Raw genomic sequence first — 15,928 nt, 5'->3', positions numbered from 1 at the left:
GCCCAGTTGGACATGTTCATACCTCGTTCAATTTAATCAAGTTTCATTCACGGTAAAGCATTTGGGAACTCTTGAATTGAAATGAATTCAGCACAGAGCCAATAATCTTGCACAAGAGTGACGAGAGCTTTCTACAATTATCCCTATGATTATCAATTCTGTAAAATCCATGTCAGGGTAAGAGAGCCACTGATACAATTCTCAGATAAATCCATTGAAATTCAAATATTCCTCAACGGCAGCTGCTCCAAATCGCATTCTTTCCATTACGCCCACAGTTCTCTCCCAAAATAAAAATTCCTGGCCAGTTTGCTGCCGTTTCACCGGAAGGAACGGTCTAAACGTCCATTGAAAGACCATGACATGAATAGCCAATGACAGCTTTCAGAGCAAAGGGCAGCCACTTCGACACGCATTCGCATCATTAAACCCTGTGATAACCTTTCTTTGCAATTACTGTCCCCAGTGTCAACCATGATTCCATCTTATAATTTTATGTAATGATTGATCCTGGCCGTAATCAGCAACTCTTTTATCTTTATGGCGCACAGTGACTCGTTACCATAGCGATAATTACCATGACCCCTACAAGGCAGAAACAACTCATGAGTTAGATCCATTCATTTTAATGTTGGCTGGACTCAATGTCATTAGTTTCCAACACTGTCTAATTTCCCATTATTTGTACATTGCGAATACTGCCTCCATTGGCCTGCATGAGAACTTATAGTCTGGTATTTATTGTACATCCAATTGAAACACAGACAAAGTTACTATGCTTTTATGCTTAGACGGAGCACACAGCACTGCACAGATACTGTCTGAGTGCCATTACTAGCCTAGAATCTATTCGTCCACTTGCCTCTGTACCTCTGACCCTCTCCCGGAGGTACAGAGGCAAGCGGACGAATAGATTTTAGGCTAGAGAGCCATGCAAACACAAACCCATCACAACAACAGCAATACTCCGACAGAGGAAGCCCTTCAATAACATCATTTCATAGTTGCTGCATTTCTCCCTTTGCATCCCCCCTCCCCCAAACAATGGACATGAATTATACCATGATGACCACTTTCCACTCTGCATGCAATGATAGTCTGAACCAATTGCAATACTCAAAGAAACTCATTAAGGGTGAACATTTACAACAAATCGATTGAGAAAGATAACCAGCCTTATTAGGTTACCCGTCTCCTCTCACAACAGCTGTTTCAGGTCACACATCTATTTTTTTGTCCCTCTTTTCCCCCAAACACACAGGCACTGCATAAAAGTTGATATCTTATGCAAGCAGTTATCTCTTTTCAAGAATAAACAATTGCAGATGATCAGTACTTGACTTGGGCGCTAGCCACAGTGTACTCAAAAGCCCGGCCATTACAAACACACCATCCAGTGGTAAGCATTGACAAGTGGGACATCCCTTTGTGGGATAATCACTGAGACTAATACATTAATCTCTATAGTGTTTCTTATTCATCTTCAGTGAGTCATGAAAAATGGTGGGATAATATGCACTACTTAAAGTCCTTCCTTTTGTACCATCACATCTGACAAAACTGTGACACGGCTATTACATTCTCAAAGCATGCATGCATTTTAAACTGACTAGTGAACATACACATGTACTACATTGTATGTATACACTCAGAATGCCAATTACCTTTCACATGCATCACACCCCACCTTTTTTTTTATGTCCCAAAGACTTTCCCGCCGAAATAATTTGTAATTATGCATAAAAATGTCCCGATCGTCTCTGACAACTATTTTTTAGAATCACAGGACACTTATTAAAGTTGATGGAGTCATGTCATGCTCTGGTGATTAAGACAGCAAGGGAATTTCGACAATTCTGAATTTTCTTAAATTTCCCCAAGTTGTGTAGAGTAATGTCAGAAAATCTATCCTGTTGTTAAACTTAAACAAAACTACATAGTCCTGTCAGTGCAGAAAGGTCATAGGTAACACTTTGGTTGGAGCCGATATTCTAGAATGACTTGTTACATTAAACTGAAATTCAGTTTAAGTAAAATCTTTGTGTAAAATCACTATTGAATATTTCGTAGAACGTGTTTCAAATCCATAGTATGACTGTTTTTTTTTCAAAATTCAGTTTTCCTTGCAGTACCAAATACTATAATTCACAGACATGACATCATTGCATTGATGCAACAAATCTTCTTGAGCAGCCTTTGAGGAGATACACAAAACTCAAATATCCATACATGTACCCTTTGTTCTACTTTTAGGACAAATTTGTCACTCATTTGAACTCACCAGTAAAAACATTGCTACTTTAAATCAGTCTGTGGCAATTGTGCCACACAAACAGGATGTTTACTTTGTCCAAAAGATACATTGTACATCTCCATGTGTAACTACATCACAGCTGATCCATAATGATGCAATTACAATATTATTCAGGACATAAAAATTAGCGAGATGATATCTTCTGTCATCAACAACAACATATTCACAGTTTATGAGTACAAGTGCTATCTTTCTGCACAATCACAATCAAAGCTTGACGTAAATGTTCATTCATATGGTTTTCCCTTCAGTGAAACTGACTTGGATAAAATATTTAACATTCTCATCAATTTCAATCATTCCATCTCTAGAAACTCCATAAAGTCATTCTCAAAAGAAAAACTACAATTGCATGCCTTTGAAGAACAATTTGTCAGTGTTATCCTAAAATACTTTTAACATCAACAAGAATTACACTATAACTTGTGGATACGACGTTACTTGGTTGTAAACTGCAACTACCATGGCAACCACACACACATAGATGCCTGACATTGTATCTCACCAAAGGGCAAAACAGACATGATTAACTTGAATTTCTCAGAGTAGCCTGCCCTTACAGCAATATTTATTTTTGGCACGGAGAACCAAATATGAAAGCATCTCCATGAATGCCTGGCTAAGTCTGGAGTAGATTGTTTTGCTAAACTTCACTCACAGAAAGTTTCAATTTTGAAGATTCTCTGAGAAAGCACAAAGAAAAGGTTCATTTTATTCAGGGTTGTCCATTTCAATCTTCAATGACTCTGTAAATGAGTTCAGCGTGACGGTTCTGACACTGAACAACAAAGACGGCAGTTACACACTCATCAGTTCAATTTACATGTACATCATTGAAAATCAATTTTTTTGTCAATGCCGGCACCTTGAAGAACTCTATATCTGGAAACGACACATTTGGGAATACAAATAGATAATAACTAAATGTCAAAGATCCTTACAACAGACGGGGCTTTCATTCAACTCACAACTGGTAAATTTTACAACTCCTCCTCCCTCTAATTGTAAACCATGGTTGCCACGACAATTTGCGTGGAACACATCTTTGCTGATTTTTCATCAGAGCTTCTGGTAATACTATTGATAATCTTCAAACCACCCCCACCCCTGAAATAATTGCTTTTGTAGATACACAGCAAAAAAAACCATGAAAACTGAAGAGTAATTTCTAACATACAATGAAGAAAACTTGTGTCTGAAAACCTTTCTCTGCAGCTTATTGATCTCCGGGGGATAAGTAGCCATTGATGTCATCAATTATGTCGCCTTGATAGTTGACACCGTTCAATTTCCATTCCATTTTTGTCTCCTAGCCATTGCGTAGGTGTCAAGACGGTGTTGAAAGAAATAGACTGCCTGTGACTCAAACCATGGACAGTAAAGAAACTGTCTATGTTGAAAACTGACAGCATCTGATGATATCCTGATACTGAGTATTATGAACCCTTTGAGTGTTGTAATTTTTCCCACCAAAACTTTAGTGCAACATTTTACCAATTTTTATGAATTTTTCTGTAATTTTTTTCATAATTTTGGATCAAATTGATATCACATTTCATTGGCTACAGTTTTTTAATCAAAATTTTAGCAAAAATCTGAAAAAATTTGACAGGGGCTTGTTTTATAAAGGCGACAAAAATTGACTTTGGCGCTCAAAGGTTTGACAAGAATTAGCCTCTTTTGAAGCAAAATGTCTTCAAAAAGACCCTTACAGACTCTTTGTCCTGCATGTTCTTGTGTGAAAGAAAACTGATGTCTGTGACCATGGCAAGCAAACATCTTACAGCATCCACAATGTCAGATGTTGTTGTAATTATTAAAGCTATCCATGATAGGCACTGCCTTTGTCATCAAACTTCTTTTTCCAAAAGTTCAGCACTGAACACAAACACTTATTGATCATTTCGTTTATAACATGCTTTATATATCATAACAATGTGTGTACAAACCTGTCTTTGCCAAATTTTACAGTATTTTTTGTTTTAACACTACAAGCAATTTATAATGCAAACTTTATTTGCATATGGACACACAAGAACAATATATAAAGGTAATATAACACTAAGACCACTATGGGTAGCAAAGTAGAATTTCAGGGTAATTATTTCCCGCTTGATTATTTTTACAATAAATTAATGAAAGTTCATGCTCCACTTCATTTTTCAGTTGATTTTTCAGGTTATTTTTAGAAATATACTGTGTACTCTAACCCGCACAGTCCAACTTTCATCCCAAGACAGACACTTAACAACATGCTGGTTCACGAAAACAATTAACTCCCATTTGCAAAAAAATTATTTCTCCCACACAAATGCTAAAAGACTGATATACAAGATATTTTTAAAAATTAAACACACTCATTCAAATACCTGAGGGAAATTTAGTTTATAAATAACAACTCACATTTCACTATAGACCTCCTCCACTGACTGATGATGAATTACTAAACCAGAGAGGAATTCAATCAAGATGTGGGGCAACGACCCAAAATTTTTGACCAAAATTCAATAGAGCACAGAATTATTCACCCTTTCCTCTGACTCATGGTACATACAGCATATATATCATAATTTTGCTGTCAATGAATATAAATGCTTGGCAGGGCACATGTTTCAATATGATTGACATTTTGCAATTTCATCCTATAATATCAAAAGGAACAGTTCTTGGTGCAGCATATATGTTTAGCCATTCTGTACAAAGATGAGAACACCAAGTCCAAACTTTTCATATTAAGGTGTTAACCGTTTTCAGTACAATTTTCCGGTGATGGAAGTCAAGGAGCAATGTAGCAGTGTTGATGGGTAGATATTTTATTCATTGCACACCTCCCATGGGAATCATTGTACTATTGAATTAATGACAACACATGTACATGTGTACAGTCAGCCACGCCAAGCAGTTCACCAGCACGGAAGTGTTTGATCACAATGGATGGTGCAATCTTCTTGACCAAATTTCATATTCTGACTTAGCCATCAATCTCTTGGAGGTAATTGAAAAATGGTGATATTTTCATATCAGGCTATCAAAGCAGTATTTGTCATCCAATGTGTAGATCATTGTCCTCATCTCTTGAAACAACGCTTTTCTAAAGTTAAGAATATCTCCCCTGCTAAGAGTTAACAAATATTTACCAGTCATAAAAAAACAAATTAAAGTCAAAATATTTGTTCAAACAATTATGTTTGTAGTAAACATAAAATGATCTGAAGCATTTTCCGTTCATCAGTGATGGCCAACGCCAGGTCAGTTCACACCATGGAATTGTGCCAAAGTTGTAAAACCTTCACAGTATGCCTTTGTCTTGTAATATTAACATTACAAACAACATCCTTCAACTTTGATGCAGACATTGTGTAGATAAAGGCAAAAATTTATAATTCATTAATGTGCAAATTAACAATTATTTGACCTTAAACTGAATTTTGTCTGTGCGTTCATTCATATACTCATATAAGTATCATTATGAGCATAATGATTTTAATTAATCTGATAACTCACCATAAATTATGGCTTTGTTCAAAAAGTGTCATTAACTATGCAAATTATTAATTAGTTGACACAAAACATCTTTGTGTTATCAATATCTGAAGCAAATTCTATGAATTTGTTCTGGGCCAACAAATTATATATTGCTAATTGCTAAAGTTAATTATTGCAAAGTATCAATCACTTCACATGAAACGGCTTTATGTATTGCACTATTGTTTTATCTCACAACAGGTACCAGTACGTTGTATCATCAATGTATAGTGTGTTTCATTAACTTTTTTAACAGTCATGTTTCTCAATATAAATATCTTTAACTGTGAGTTTTTGAAAATGCAAATATTCAATGCTATGATTTTAAAATCTGTCATGTTTTCATGATCAGTATTTGTACAGAAATTTACAAGATTTCATGCACAGACTCTGAGATTATGCAAATGAGCATTAATTATGCTAGCCACACCCAACATAAGCTAATCAGTTTTTGCAATTCCCAAACTGAATCTCCGTACCAGATAATTTATTCCAATCAAATGTGGAGTTCTTGAAATATGGAACTGACAAACAAACATACCGACAGACAGACAGACAACCAGCAGAACAAGGATAGCTAGCATGTCTGAACGCATGAACTAAATAAGGGACTGTCACAAATTGTCGCATAAGTTCAAGAAACAAACTTCCATCATTTCCATCAAAACCCTCTTCCCCTAAACAAATGTTCAAAAGTGCAAATTGGTGCTGTCTGCCTGAGATTACAATGTAGCATTTTCCTCTATCTAATGCAGAATATGTATCCCGAGGCCATTACATCATCCAGGAATCAATTGAATTTGAGTATTGACCATAGCATGACACAAACAAGTTGGAAATAATTACTGTAAAATTTATTGGTAGGAGATTGCAGTTTTTGTTTATTTTCCCACAAAATATACAGAGAGATTGTGATAACAAAATAAAAGTGTGAAAGTGAAGATCACTGATTGAATTGGTCAACACCCCCCATACACACACCCCCCACCCAACCCCCACCCCTGATAAATGTGCGAAATTTCACTTTTTGAACTTATGTGGAAATCTGAGACGGTCCCCAAGGCATTGCATAACTCTCACTGCAGAACAAAAATCTAAATATTCAGAGTTAATACATAGTGGCAGTTTACACGGCCTGTGGGCATCCAAGACTGGAAAACATTCCTCTCATATCTGTAATCTATTATTTCACTCTTAATATGGTGTGTGCATGTATTTCTAGTACATTCTTTCCATATGAATAAATAGTTCAGCTTATCTTTCACTCATCCATAGCTTGCTTAAAATAGAGTATGCATCACACAGAGCAAAAATTTGGATTCAAACGATGATGGATATTAATAGTCATGAATGTTATGTTGGATAAATTCATTTCCATATGCTGAATACGAAAAGGCATCTTCTTACAATTACATGTACACTGGCCAGAAGTAAATTATTTACCACCATAGCACCAGTTTGCAAATACTATGTTCAACTTTTCTCAGCAATTTTTTGAGCAGACAACTTTACAGGTTGTGGTCTAATTTTTTTCAACCGTCATTTCCACTGTGCAAAATGAATTCCAGTCTTTTTCACTTATGTTTCCCATTAATTAGACTTTGTAAACTTCCATGCCTTATCAACAAACTCTCTGCCCAGGATGTTGGCTCTCAAGAGACACACCAACCTGCAAGTATTTAACTTGGAACACTTTTAACAGACTGCAGACTATGGTGACTGACTGCAGGCTAAAAACTTGTAGCAAATAATTGCAACACTGTAACAAGTGGCTTTGTTTGTTTCCAATGGTGACCTTTCATCAGAGTTAAGATGGCAGACTTGATTGGACACAGAGGAGCCAGTCTTAATGGAAAAATGATATGGAAGCCATGTTGAATATTTTCTTTGTTCTCTTAATACTTCACAGATTTTTTGAATATTTCTGTGATTAAAAGATTACTAGTACAGACACCGTACATGTACTTACACACAACGCTGTCTTTGCAGCCCACGCATGTAGGAACTCAAATACGATTTACATTAAGATATCTAGTGACTGCTGGACAGCCCTGTAACTCAAAACTGATTTGCTTTAAAGATATATCCATGTTGACTTTAATGGAAGGAGGTTTTGAGTATTGTTTTTGAGTTAATGTGGAAAGCTGTTATCAGTTCAGATTTGAAGGGTAATTCAACATCACAAGAGTATACTCAATGTGGGAACACAGGTGTTGCCCTTGGCAACACACACAGTGCAAGTATGGCTTAGCCACTGCAGAGAAATGCCCCCAATTCTTTCAAACAATAGCTTTTCAAATTAAGCACTTCAGTTATTAAAGATCCAATTACAGGTCTAGTTCAAGTGTCAGGTTTCAGGTATTTTTCTTCCAAGGGTAAGTGATGGGTCAATGTACACAACACAGGCAGAACACAAGGGTTACCAACACAACCATAGTTACAAAAATTACGCAAATTTAAAGTGGTTAGATACATTTGGAAATATTTCAGAAAGTTTGTACACATGTAATACATTACAGGGCACTTTGTTTCATTTTTCAGAAAAGTATAAGAATTAAGATGTTGATTTTTAGGTGCAATGTTTGACTTGTTTACCAGTGGTCAGCTGACAAAGCAACTGGTAAACTGAAAACAAAAACACCCTTGTAAAAATATTTATCACAGACTTATCAACATACAATAGGTTTATAAGCATTTCAAAACTTCTTTGTCACAAATATCCTCAGAGAAGTGTTTTCAAAATGTTTGAAAAACTTAAGGTCACCTGTCCTTGATAATAAATCACAAAGTGTGCTTTCAATCTTTATAGTTGCATACATTTGCATATTTGTATCCCTTTTATTTATCAGAATTTTAGTCAAAAAAATACCGCAATTATACGGTGTCGCTCAAATTTGATCAGAATTGGTATATACCAGTATGGGTTATCAATGATCAACAATAAATGTTGTTTCTATCTGTTCAGTGGAGGAAAATTCTACGTTGATGTTTGCACATTTTTGACACTGATGTGTTCATTTGAACAAATTCACATATCAACCCCTGCATCTACCTGTACATCAAATACTGAGATGGTAGCTCTGGCAGTATGGGAGCCTTTGTGTGTGACGGACATACATCCGCACATACATACCCACAAATATACAGACATACAGACGCCACCGACTCATCATATAAGCTATTTTTGGTATTTATATACAAAACCAAATATGAGCTAAAAAATCAATTTGAAAGAGAATAAAAAGTAAGACCACGTGATTCAACAGGGTTTATTTATAATGAAATGTCAAGGTCCTGTCACTAGTATGCAAAATATATATTTGACTGAAACTTTAAACAAAACTTTCGGAAAATAAGTGTATGAGAGATGATGAATACATTACTAATTGTTATCACTGATGTCTTGATGAAAATTACTGAAATTGTCTTTCTTGAAACTGACTACTAACTGTAGTCTTAAATACGGAACAGACAGTATTGTTTTCATGACAATCAGCAGCAGCAAATTTTGCACTCACAATTCTATATTTAGAGTAGTAACACATTATTTATAATGACAATCAGCACAACAGCATTGGCAAGTAAAGTGCCAATTTATTTTTAGTGCAGCATCCATACAACCTGGACTGACACTAGATTACCATGTGTGTATTTAATTGTTAGTGTAATTAGGTGACAAACAAAAGTGCCGGTAAGTCTAGTTTGCTAATCACACCCTGCACAATGGTAACCATTGCAAACTGCCAGTTATACTCAGAATGTTTATCCTAAAAAAGTCTACATATATGTGTACACACATCAGTGTCTGGTCCACAACTTGACCACTTCCTGTACAATATTTTCAGCAACAACCATTACATTTCAAGCACTACAGTTTCAAATTTATTGCATTTTTATTGACACCCATAACTCAGCTTAAAATTAGTTCATAATTTCACTACATTTGATCAGCAACTCTGTGCATTGATACCGAGTAACAATGCTGATAATGCCAAGTGATAAACACTCACAGTCTCATGATCATAATTTAAAAATAAACAATAAGCGCATTGTAGGTCATACCCAATACTTTATTTTCACATAATACTAATATTGTGAGAGGTCTGAGAGTGGAATTTCTAAATCACTTGGACGACATCATGTTTGCTAGATCCCTGGAGATACATGTATTTACTGTCCACTGTGGAGTCACTCCTCAGTAACCAATGAGAAATGGTCCAAAGTTTATTTCACAGGTTGTAACATTGCCTCATCTCTAAGAGCGCACCGTTTTGATGAGGAGATTATTAATTGCAGTATGTGCAGAGAATAATTTTAACCTGTTCACCCCTAATTCCCTATAAACAGGTCCACAATTGCCATCGATAACGATAGGGTTGGGCCAAACCATGGCAATGAAAGGGTTTACCATTGGATACAAGTCAACACACCAAACATGAACATTGGAACTTGACAAGGCACACACCCATATAAATTATGAATTGAAACATTAAGTTATCAAGTATATCCGTCAGAAAGACAATTTTCAATGGTTGATGATTTGACTTCATCATAGAGAATTTCTTAAACTTGCTATCACACAAAAATACCTTCATGACAAGCTGATAGAAATTTTTTGTGAGCTTTTGCTGATACGTGTGAATGGCAAAACTTCAGAATGCTTTGATTTGCTTAAACAACATTTTCTTGAATTCCCAAAGGCTGCAAAAAGCCTGTAAAAAGGTCTGTTTAGTTTACAATTAGTAAGCTTTTAGCACTTGTAATTTCAAATCAATGCTGACTATACACATCACTACTGTGACTGGTAACAGAAAATCTGTAAGGAAATAGCCACTGGGAATCGTTTTACAACAATTTATGATTTTGTTTGATCTCTACGAGGTCTACAAAACCTTCATGCTGACTCCCAAAGTACCAGACAATAAAATGTTGTAAGTTGTCAAGGATTTTTCAAGCATTTAATATTTTTCTTCTTAGTATTTTACGACTCTACCCTGCCTTCTCTGGTCATAATTCAAACTTCTTTTCATGTTTCTTGATACAGTGAACTGTAAAGAAAAATCCCAAGCCACTAATATAAATTTACAGCAGAGTGCTACTGTATCGTACGAATGAACTTTGAATATGTAAATGTCTTTCAGGTCACCAGTTGGGGATATAAAAAGAGAATTTAATTTTTTTTTATTTCGAACACCAGCTGACACACCTTGACTACACTAAGGTTATCTTGTATCTTTGATGAAGATGTCTACATCGGTTCATGTTTTTCAATTAGGTGATGATGCATGGAATAATTGTTTTGGTTTTATGATATGAAAATCCCTCCATTGTGAAGCCTGCAATTTGGATTTTCATACTTGAACTGCTAGGTAAAGCTTGGCAGTTGCTGGCTCTGACAAAAGTTTGAAGTTGAAATCTTAAATCCATGAAATAACAGCAGTGGAGCAATTCTAAAACTCAAGATTTGTTTTAAAAAATTTGTTATTGATAAAATTCAAAGCATCAAAAATGATCGGTGAATGTTGACCCTTCCATCCCTATTCTGCAATCATGGATTCAGCCAAACTGATCGAAAAATGCCAGGTTAGAGACCAGTCAATAACAATGCAAGGGGTAAAATCCAAGATACTGTAACACATTTCACAATATCAGAGACAGATGGCAGCAAAGCTATACAGACTGTGCATTTCACAAGAGATTCTCCATGAAAGAAGTGAAAACTTACACCCAAGTCTTCACTCCATCAGAGTTGAAAAACTGCCAATAAATGGTTTTATTCAGAATTTTCCCAAACTGATATCATGCCAATCTGAAAAACACTAAACTGGTACATGTAGTGACATACAAAATGTCTTTCACAGACAACAGCATTCATCCAGTTGATTTCATTTCTATTTGAAAGTCTCTTTTTCCAAATCCTGCATGATGGACCTGCATATATCAAATAACACTCTTTGCTACGGATTATGACCAAAGTGTAAAGTAACGTACTACTTGGAATGTGTGACTAAACAAAGCTTTGGTTTATGCTGTCTGGTCCTGACATGGAATCCTTCACAGACACTGCCTAACCTCTGGCACTGAGTCAAAAACTACCGCTAATGTGCTAGTTATACATCTACACTACGTGATTCTGATATGAAGAGTAAAATTGCAACCTCCCCGTGGTCACTTGATGAATACCAGTCAATGCTTGACTATAACCAAGGTTTTTGGTGTGACACAGTGGAGTCTGTTTAGCTTCCACTAGGGTTTCTGGTCCACTTCATGCATCAAATTACAGTTGGCAAATCATTGTTGGAAAAAAGTTTATCACCCAAGAGAAACAAGAGGAGGCCAGGACTCCAGCAGAGATGTGCCTAAGCTCTTAAAATACTGACAGGGAATAGATGGCAATTGTAATTTACGGTTCAGCCTTCATGCATACATGCATTTGGCATTACTTACACGGTATATACGACGACTCTTTCCCAACCATTCAACCAGTGATGTCAGGCTTCATTGGATCAGTAAAGTCTGCAACTTTCAGTGACTGTCAATCAAAGAAAAGGAAGGAATTGATACTTTGATGTCAATTGCACTAGGATGGGTCTTTTCTAACCCAATTCAAAATGCCCTCACACCCCCAGGATGCGATCACTATCTCTGACCTGAGCAAATAAAATCTGATAACATTTGGTCTCTTGAACATAAAAATTTTGTATCAGTGAGCTGCACAGCAATTGGATTTTTTTTTATTTTTGATGATGCCTCTGATAGGGCTATTTCTCTGCGCTGGTTAAGTGTAACAGTTGTAACAAAAGTAAAGTTAGTGACAGATTCAAAGCATGTATCAAATGATATCATACAGATCAATTAGTTATAACTGATAAAAAAGAGAGTTACGATTTAAAGGTTAGGGTTTTTTATTTGCTCTGGATTTTGTCTGTGAATATCTGTCATATTCTGCTATAACTAAGGTAGAAGTGCCTCGGGCACAGGTATTTGGACTCGCAAACTTTTACAATTCTTTTCAGATCTACCACTTGTGGGGGTTCACTTTAAAGCTCTTGGTGTATAAGAAACATTTCACTGTCTCAGTTTTTCGAAAATCCAAAATTTTATTTTTCTATATAGAGTTAACACAGGGGTGGCATCCATTTTTAATTTCAAATATCGGTAAATCTAAGGTAATTTGTTTCTCTGGTACAAAAATTTGCACAATGACCCAAGATTTGTATTCTTGATGTTGAAAGAGAATGGTTGAAAGATTCCTTGAGGAAGGTTTGAGTCTTTCACTTTTGAGGCGCATACTACCTTAAATCACATATTTAGGGATACCAGTCACACTCCTGGAGCCAGAGTTGATAATTTGCACAGTGACACCTAAAACTACGTATTCAGTATCTATGTGCCAAACTGCTGTTCCTTCATACAGTTTTACATTTTAACAAATATATTGAAGAAAAATGTCTTGGTTATTTTCTGTATTTGTGATATTGAACAAGGCCTTTCACTTCACAAATATTGTTGAGACATTTTTGAAATATCTTGTATATGAGTAGATGTACATGTAGCAATGGGTGGATTGTCTGTGCCTGACATGGCAATGAAATCATGTTCCCATGTGGGTATCTGTGCTACAAATTTCATGTTTTTCCATAAGTCATTGAATATCTGTGCCAGACATGGCATGTAACTGTATTCCCATTGAGTATATGTGTGCCAGACATCCCATATGAGTATACCGGTATGTGTGCTGGACATTGCATGTTTTTCCATATGAGTATCTGCACCAGAGATGGCATGCAACTGTGTTCCCATATATGTGTGCTCAACGGTATCTAGACTTTTTCACAGTCAGAACTGACTGAAAAGCACCTTGGATCTCAAAAACGTTGATAAATACTCTACAACAGGGTTTTTCGGGCTGAATTGTTCAGTCCTGTTTTGCAGTTACTAATGAAATTTTTGAAAGAGTTTCGCCAACTTGGCTGAACATCTTTGAAAATCTACTTTACACCAGTATGGCAGTAAGACCTACTCCTAAGTCAACACATGCACAGTATAATGGTGACGGCGCAATATCATTTCACTACTCCCCAGTCAGTCGCCCTCCTGGCGGCCTTTATTCATGATGAAGATTAGAATCTATGAAATTAATGTACACAATGCCAGGAGTGATATCATGTAGTTATTGTAATGTATTGTATTGTTTTCACACCATCTTGCCAAGGGACAATCAAGGACTGTCGCCCAAGTTCAAAAGCAAGGACTTTATGCTCAATGCTATCAGTGAACTTCACTTTAATAAATACATGCATTTGTGACTGAGCTCTGAGAGAAATTTTTAAGATAAAAAATTGCAAACTTCTTCAAGATCGGTTCCACTTTTATGCAGATATTTTACTAAGGGACCTATAAATGACCAGTATTTAATACATACATGTATCTTTCATAACCTCAGTTTCAAGGTAGAGTACATGCATTTTAGGAACTGTCTTTGATTTTCACAGAAGTTCAAACAGTGAAATTATTTTGTTTATGAGTTTCAATTCAGTTCAATTACTGAACTTAACTTTTGAATTTATTTTGGAGACACCCCTTTTTTCTTCCTTTTTTTTAACCTGTACATTAAACAGAAAACCGCACATTCATACAGACGAATTTTAAAAATATTTTTAGTGCCTGGTTTCCCACTCACTCGCATTTTAATGATAAACCCTTATCTACGCTAATATTGTAACTTAAATTTGCAAAGAAGTGACAAATTTTTACATTAAACTCCGTCGATGACATAAACTGCACTTTTCAGGTTTTGCTGGGGGGAAGGTGTGTTTTCATCTCGACAAGAAATGTTGTTTGTTGAACTTACGATCTGAAACAATTTGTCATGGTTCTTTTTTGATAGCTGCTTCGAAACTTACAGTACATTATTTGTCAAAAATCAACACTTCACATTTTGAACTCTCCTTTAGGAGAATGGATTTTGATCTAAATGAATGAATTTTGTTCACTGCGACAATCTGAAATATGACCAATCTGTCTGGGTTTTATGTTAATCTACCAACTCAAGAGTACATCAGCTTCAGCAAACTTTTATGCAATCTGTGACAGATACATAACTTATAAATATTTGTTTATGATCTAAACTATGTGAAAAGGTTTTTTTGTCATTATTTGCACCATCCTCATTCTTTTGTACAACTCTTTCTTTAACCGAAAGTACAAGACCAGAAGCTCTTTGTTTGCATAATTTACATACTGTACTTTGGTTCCTGGACGTTGCATTATTGCTATTACCTGTATGTAAAATGTGAGGTGTATTGTATCTTAGTCTCTCCCTACACTGATTTGTCAAAACAGAATACACCGCCAAGATTTCCTGCACAGAACAAGGCCTATAATCAATTAAGGTTTCATACAAGACATAATGCATACAGCTTCCTAGATGCAATTTGCCAGACAGCCTAGATGCTATTCTCCGCTTTTGGCCTTCGTCGTAGTGTTGACGAAGGCCAAAAGCAGCGAATAGGGTCCAGGTTATTCACCAGAAAGACCCTCTACTTCCTTCCCGTGAAAATACAGATACAAGTATCTGTTTTACCAATGATGTCCTTATTTCTGATGTTTGTTATTATAAGAGGCAGAGGACTGGTACGCAAAGCAACCAATCAGCTGATAAACGCAGACAGACACTTCATGAGGGCATTATGACACTTTGACTTTCTTGTCACCCATGTGTTTACACAAGACTTGTCTTCCCACTATCACTACATAACAAAGTTACAGCTTGGCAAAAGATGACCTTGCCATATAATTAACATGTGTAAACATTCTCCCTAGAGATATTTGTAACCTAACTGAGAGTGTCAGCAGTGACACACCAAATAACAAAACGGACTAAAAAAGATTGATTTTCCACGAAAGCCCTCATTATTTCCTCTTTCCTATTACTGTAATTATACTTTCAGAAGAGACAAGAGCTGTCCATGATCTCCATGGTACATGTCGGTGATCTTTGACGACAGTTTCGGGTCTTCACCTTGCACCATCCAGCAAAATGAAAAAGTGAGCTTCAAATTTTGATTTACCGGAGGACAAATATGT

At 36.0% G+C, this 15,928-nt stretch overlaps 1 protein-coding gene across 4 annotated transcripts in view; it reads right to left on the bottom strand.

The window, feature by feature from the left end:
• The window catches only part of LOC139138160 (fibroblast growth factor receptor 1-like), a 95,956-nt gene that overhangs the window by 71,772 nt on the left and 8,256 nt on the right, over positions 1 to 15,928 (bottom strand). For 2 of the 4 annotated variants that reach the window (XM_070706402.1, XM_070706401.1), the window contains exon 2: positions 12,287 to 12,371. The exons of the other annotated variants lie outside the window; for them this stretch is intronic. The gene's annotated coding sequence lies outside the window, so the exon portion shown is untranslated. The remainder of the gene's footprint in view (positions 1 to 12,286; positions 12,372 to 15,928) is intronic. 4 annotated transcript variants of the gene reach the window in all.

Source organism: Ptychodera flava, chromosome 8, assembly GCF_041260155.1.
Source record: "Ptychodera flava strain L36383 chromosome 8, AS_Pfla_20210202, whole genome shotgun sequence".
Classification (NCBI taxonomy): domain Eukaryota; kingdom Metazoa; phylum Hemichordata; class Enteropneusta; family Ptychoderidae; genus Ptychodera; species Ptychodera flava.
The sequence above is the reverse complement of the archived record's forward strand: the minus strand, read 5'-3'. Positions and strand labels throughout refer to the sequence as shown.